Here is a 7,092-nt window from a genome sequence, read left to right on the forward strand (position 1 = left end):
GGGGGGTGATTTCTCGCTTTCTGTCTCTCTGTCTCTCTCTGTCTGTCTGGCAAGCGCACACGCCCTATCACAAAAACCTCTCAAAAAAAAAAGGGGGGGCCATCGTGTTCAGTGCCACCTGGTAGTTCTCCCGCACCCTCGCGAAGATCCCTACTTGCAGACTGACTGGCACCAAGGAGGAGCAGGAGTGCACGGACTTTGAACAGGATCAGGAGCACTCAGTCAATGGCAGCTCTGAGTCCGGGGAGAAGAACATCAGCTGGAGCAAGGGCAACCTGGACAAGGAGAAGCAGAAACAGGACTTTTTGGCTTCATCCACCTCATTCTGAATGAGGAGTCCATCATGAACAGAGGGCGGGCAGCTGCCTTGCTCCTCTGACAGAATGAAGGGCTGCTGTGAACAGTGACCCTAGGGGAAGGCACCTAATAAGTCCCTACCCTCATCCGTGCACCGCATTGAGAACAAGATGGCCATTGATGACAAGTACAGTCAGTAGGAGGAGTACCGTGGCTTCACCGAGGACTTAAAGGAGAAGGATGACTACAAGCCCAATGTTAAAATAGAGTACATGAATGAGAGAGGTTGGAAACTCACACCCAAGGAGCCTTTCTGGCAGCTGTCTCATCGTTTCCATAGAAAGCGCTCAGGCAAGATGAAAACAGAGCAGCGGGTGAAGAAGCTGGATGAGGAGGTGCTCCTAAAGAAGGTGAATTCCAATGACACACCACTGGGTACCGTGGCTTTGCTCCAGGAAAAGCAGAAGGCTCAGAAGACTCCATACATTGTGCTCAACGGCAGTGGCAAAAGCACAAACATCATTACCAAGTGAAGCCAGCCTTCTGGTCCTGTCTACAACTTTAATATTAAATAAAGATCCCTCCTTATTATTATTAAAGAACATGTCAGGATTATAGCCATTTGCAAAAGCTTTTAGAAGGGCAATAAACAAAGCAATTACTCATGGTCACCCCCGAATAATGTGGGGGTAAGAGGTGACAAGATAGAGGCATTTCTTTATCTGCTTTCAGCCAGAAGGGAAGGGGGACCTGGGAGTAGGTCTTGGTCTTCCTGGGACATATGAGAAAAATTACCTTCCCGAGCTGTCTCTCCCTGAAGTGGTGACACAAGATAGACAAAGGATGGGTGTCCCTTCCAAAGAGACAACCAAGTAGTCATCTGCCTGGCTATGTCCCTTGTGGGAATTTTAGGTGTCTCTTAGCATTGGTGACTCAGTATAAGCCCCTGACGCAGACCCAGTGCACAGGGAAGGACCAGGGCCCCAAGCACTGGGCATCACCTTGAGCCCTATGAGGTCACCACAGAAATGCTGGTGAGGACCAAAGACCGTGGGGCCACAGAAACTGACACCCACATTCACACAGTCAGTCCAGAGTTTATCACTATATCTTTCCCCCTTTGGGAGGGTCCCCAACTGGTAGCTCTGACAGGAGACCATGCAGTGGCCTGAACTGATGGCTCCAGCAGGAGATCACGCAGTGACCTGGTGGTTCTGACGGGAGACCACAGGAGGCGATTGGTCTCCTTTTCCGCCCAAATGGGGCAGGCCTGTCTGGGTCCCTGGGTCCTGGGACTATACCTTATCTGGAGGTTTCGGCCTGTGAGTTGGCTGATGTTTTCAGCCTGTGAGTTATTCCTTCTCTCTATTGAGTCCAGTCAGGGGTTGGTTTCCTACGAGACATCAAGGCCCCGGATGAAGGAGGACTCAGGAAAAGACCAGGTGGTGCCACCTCATTCAATTCTGGGGTCCCCTCATCTCCGCAGGTTCCTCCCATCAAACTAGTGGCTCAAGGGGCCAGCACAGTTGGCTTCCCAGTCAGAGAACCAGAAATGTTGCATAAACAGACCACTGAGAAACCAAGCACCACTCAGAGAGTAGAGAACTCAGGTTTATTACACCAGTGGACCCAGAGTAGCTGGTACTCCAAAGTCTGGGCCCTGACTTGGGCAAGTTCCAGGGGTTATACAGTCAGGGTTCACAGGCATTGCAAACAAAGGAAACAGAAAAGTTGCAAAACAGCTGTGTTACCTTCTCTACTTCCTGTAGAGACTGGCAATCTGTTGAAGCAGGCAATTTACAAAACTGGAATACCTGTCAGTTAGATAGTAAATGCTTTATGTTTGCAACCAGTTTTTAGAAGTAGAGTAATGTTTAGTTGGAAACAAAGAGGATCCATATTAATACGACGATAATATGTCTTGTTTGTATTTCCTTCTAGATATCAAGTGGTTAATTTATTACCTTATAAAATATTTGTCATTCTATTATAATTGTCAAGGAATTAAACTATTTGCTAAAACCATTGGCTAAGCTATTTCTCTGCTGTGAAATCTTTTATATGTGAAATGTAAATGTATTACTATATGTCAATAAGCACAAGGCCTTTTAGGGAGTCATAAGCAATGAAAGATAAAAGTTACTTAATTTTGCAGTGTTTCAGCTCTTTTAGAATTTGTCTAGCAGGTTTTCCAGTTTTTACTGGAAAGTACCCCCAATAAATAAATAAATAAATAAAAATTATTTAATTTGACAACAGATGTATTAATAAAATTCAAGTATGAGTTAATTATTCATCCCTGTTTCAGATATTATCCTGATAGTTTTTTTTTCTCAGAGTATACTGACTAGACTTTGAAGGAAAAGGAGCATAATATAATCTTTGAGTCCTAAGAAGAGCAATTTCAGTCAATAAATTTAATGTCTTAAATTGCTTTCATGAACTTCAATGGTACATAGAAAAAAGTTAATAAAGCCTCTCTTTCACATCTGGAACTTATAAATCAATCCTATTTAGTGACATTATTTCTCAATAGTCACTAATAAACTCATAGCAGCTGGTGGTTGGTATTCATTTCTTACTAATTAGAGAAGCAGATGCTACAAATTCATCATTCTGAATGAGAGCATGGTGTTTAATCTGTTTCCCTGATTCTTCTCACCTTATTCTCTATTATTTTACAGCTTGTCATACAAAGTATAGGGTGACAGAAGAACAAGAGATCAGAGATGGAGTGTCTGGATTGAGTCCAGCCTCTAACTAGCTGTGCTGTGTCAGGCATGTCACTTTAGTTCTCTCGGTCTCAGATTCTTCATCTGTAAACAGCCATTCCAGTTACCTCACAAGATAGTTATGATGATTAAATAAGGTAATACATGGGAAAAATGCCACACAAATACCTTTTAAAAATCTTTTAATTATTTGTGCCCCAAATCCCAACAGGGTGGAGAAATGGAAGAGAAGGGATTGCATGACATGACCATGCCCCAAGGGGTGGGGGGGAGCAATTCCTCTCTCCCCCTCTCCCTCTGTCTCTGTGTGGCAAGCATACACACACCCTCTGGCAAGGAAAGAAAGAAGGAAGAAGAAAGAGAAGAAAATGTAAAACATATTTGAAGGATGAGCTAAAAGTAGACAGTTCCTCCATGTACCCATCACCCAGCTTCAATAATCATCCATTCACAGCCAATGATGTTGTATCTATATCCCATCCTGTTTCTTCTCCCTCAAAAGTAATATTACAAAACAAATTCCAAATATCATATTTTAGGTCGTTGGGAAAGTCATGACATATTTTCCTGTGCAAAAATATGTTACGATTTTCTCAATGACCCAAGAGTTTCTGGACCAACAGATGGTGTGGAAGTTGAGGTGCTGGATCCCACATGATCAGCTGTGTGGTTTGAGTCTTGGACCCAGTGGCTTGAAGATCATGCTGGCCACATGTGCATGCATGCCCCAAATCTCGAGGAGGCTGGAGGAGAAGGGGTCGCTATGTGGCTGCCTCCCCTGGGAGGTGCTTTCTCACTTTCCCTTTCTCTCTGTCTCTGTCTCTCTCTGATGAGTGCACACACCATATAACAAAAAAATAGTAATAATAATAAAATACATAAACACTGTGAATAAACTTTAAAAAAAAAGACATAGGGATCAAAATGTCAAGCAGGCCGGCCATTGCAGCGTTAGATCAGGGGCTGGATGGTTTTTGAAAGTGGTATTACAGTGCCGTAGGACTCAATAAACTGGGGTAAATGTAAGATGATACAATATATGAGAATGAAGATGCAAAAGAAGCCATAGGAGACTTCCTGAGAACCTTTATAATGACAGGATATTTTGCATTAAGAGAGTCCTGGACCTGACCATGAGGAAGCAGATCGTGCCTAAAGAACAATGGAGAAAATACAGGATAATTTCTACTTTGAACTATATCTAAAACAGGTTATTTGGGAAAGAAAAGAGAAGAGTGGGCAAAGAAGTAATGTAGTTGAAATCATGAATATGGTTGTCCTTTAAGTCTTTTTATGAAGTTGATTGAACATGAAGCATATCATTTAAAAGTTATTTGGTCTTGCAGGTGTATTACTTTAAATAAATGTCTGTTGTGGTTGTCCTTTAAGTCTTTTTATGAAGTTGATCGAACATGAAGCATATCATTTAAAAATTATTTGGTCTTGCAGATGTATTACTGTAAATAAGTGTCTGTTGTTAAAAAAAAATCATATAGGTTCTGCCCTTAAATATTTTAGTATATTTTTCTAAAAGATGAAGTTTCTTCTTTAAAAGCATAACTGTAAAACTATTATCATGCTTTAAAAATTGAACAACTATCTAGTCCATGTCCATTCCCCTGGTGGTCTCATAATTTTTTTCTACTCTCATTTTGTTTGACTCAGGATTTAAATAAGGTCTACATGTAGCAATTGGCTGACTTAACCTTTAAGCTAATTTCATCTATAACTGCACTTTCCAGTATTATAGCCACATATGGCTATTTAAATTCAAACATAAATTAATTAAAATGAAATAAAATTGAATTTTTATTTCCTCAATTGTAATTGCAACGTGTCTAGTGTCAAAGATTCACATGGATAATTCAAATACAGGACATCCCTACGTCTGTGTAAAATACTATGGAATGGGGCTAATCTATCATTTTCTTCCTGCTCTATTCATTTTGATTTAATTGTTGAAGAAAACAAGACACTTGTCTTACAGAATTTTCCACATTCTGGATCTTTAATAAATTTAAAATTTTTTTGCGATAGGACATGTGCGTTCTGTGGAGATGGAGAGGGAGGGAAAATGAAAATCACCCCCCTTCAGGGAGTATGGCCATGAGTGGGCCAAGAATCCCTTCTCCATTCTTCCCTCAGGATTTTGAGCATGCATACACATGCACCTGGTGTGTTTTTCAAGCCATTGAGTTCCGGACTTGAACATGCAGTCGACAATGAGGGATCCAGACACTTTAACAACTACGCCACCTGACTGGCCCATACAAATTTTTAGATGATTCTGATGCATATGGGTTTGGAACTGGTGGCTTTCTGATAATTCAACTTGGTTGGACTGAATTACAGTCCCTAGAATTCCTTTTCTACTCTATTTCCTCTTAGGGTGAATGCCAACAGATCTTTCTCAAGAGTTGAAAGCTGAAAGAGGAGCAGCAAACTTTTTGTAGTGTACATATACTTTCTTCCAATGAGTAAATCTAGGTGCTATTGTGAAGGGATTTTGCTGTTGTATTGAATAGTTGAAGTCCCTAATTAGTTGACTTTGAGTTAATCAAAAGGAAGGTGATCTTTGGTGACCTTGAATTAATAGATTTGAAAGCACTTTGGACTTAGCCCATGCCCAGCTGACTTCACTAGTAAATTCTGCCAGACATTTAATGAAGAATGAATAACAGTTCTTATAAAATCTTTCAAGATATAGAAGAAAACACCCCCGAAATAATTTTATGAAACTTGATACAAATATCAAAGACAGCACAAGGAAAAAACCTAAAGACTGGGACTAGCAGATGACATAATGGTTACATCACTGGACTCCCAAGTAGTTGACCACAGTTCAAGGCCTGGACCTGGTGGTTTAAAACTTATGCCGAGTGCGTGTGCATGTGTGCCCAAACCCCAGAGAGGAGAATGGTGGAGAAGGGATTGTAGAAATCACCCCCTGGGGGGGGTGATTTCTCACTTTTTGTCTCTCTGGTAAGTGCATGAGCCCTATAGCCAAGAAAGAAAAGAAAAAAAAAAATGAGATTAATTATCTCTTTTAAATATAAATGCAAAAATGCTCAATAAAATGCTAGCAAACAGAATCCAGCAAAATGTAAAAAGGCCAGCAGGTGGCATGGTAGTTAAGGGCACTGGAATCCCACATGACTGACCACGGTTCGAGTCCTGGACCTAGCAGCTTGCTTTCTCTCTCTCTCTCTCTCTCTCTCTGTTCCTCTCTGGTCAAATTAAAAGAAAGAAAGAAAAACAAAATCTTAAAAAAAAAAAAAAGGATTAGGGACGAGCAGTTAGTGTAATGGCTATGTCGCTGGACTCCTATGTAGTCAACTGTGGTTCGAGTACTGGATGGACTGGTGGCTTAAAGTCACGCTGGGCGCATGTGCATGCATGCCCAAGATCCCGAGAGGAGAATGGAGGAAAAGAGATTGCAGCATGGCCACCCCCCTGGGGGGTGATTTCTTGCTTTCTGTCTCTCTGTCTCTCTTTCTGGCGAGCGCACAAACCCTATAGCAAAAACCTATCCCCCGGGACCAGCAGGTGGCATGGTGATTAAGGCGCTGGACACTCCCACATGGCCGACCAGGGTTCAAGTCCTGAATCTGGTGGCTTGCTTTCTCACTTCCTTTCTCTCTCACTCTCACCCTCTGTCTCTCTCTGGTCAAGTTAAAAAATAAATGAATGAATAAATTTAAAAAATAAAATAAATAGTTATTTAAAAAAAAACACAAACAAACCTCTCCCCCGAAAAATAAATAAATAAAGGATTATACACCATGACCAAGTAGTATTTATTCTAGGAATGCCACTGAAACCAATTAATGTGATAAACTACCCCAATAGAATGAGGGACAAAAACTACATAATAGGGCCAGTTGGTGGTGTGCCGGTTAAGGCAACTGACTCTCACAGGGTCATTGAGGAGTTCAAGTCCCAGCTCCCGTGGTTTGAAAAATTTATCGGGCACATGTGCATACCTGCCCAAAATTCTAAAAAAAGAAGTGAAAGAGAAGGGATTAGCATAATGGCTATGGTGCTGGACTCCCATGTAGTCACC

The 7,092-nt window shown here is 41.5% G+C and overlaps 1 non-coding gene and 1 pseudogene across 1 annotated transcript; both read left to right on the forward strand.

The window, feature by feature from the left end:
* The window catches only part of LOC102486388 (U4/U6.U5 tri-snRNP-associated protein 1 pseudogene), an 8,498-nt pseudogene extending 7,668 nt beyond the window's left edge, over nt 1-830 (forward strand).
* Nucleotides 831-2,449: 1,619 nt separating this feature from the next.
* On the forward strand, nt 2,450-2,513 carry LOC114010044 (U7 small nuclear RNA). The gene has a single exon (XR_003551438.1). It is a non-coding gene; the product is annotated as a U7 small nuclear RNA (small nuclear RNA).
* Nucleotides 2,514-7,092: the final 4,579 nt, after the last annotated feature.

This window comes from Tupaia chinensis, unplaced genomic scaffold, assembly GCF_000334495.1.
Source record: "Tupaia chinensis unplaced genomic scaffold, TupChi_1.0 Scaffold000688_1, whole genome shotgun sequence".
In the NCBI taxonomy this organism is placed as follows: domain Eukaryota; kingdom Metazoa; phylum Chordata; class Mammalia; order Scandentia; family Tupaiidae; genus Tupaia; species Tupaia belangeri.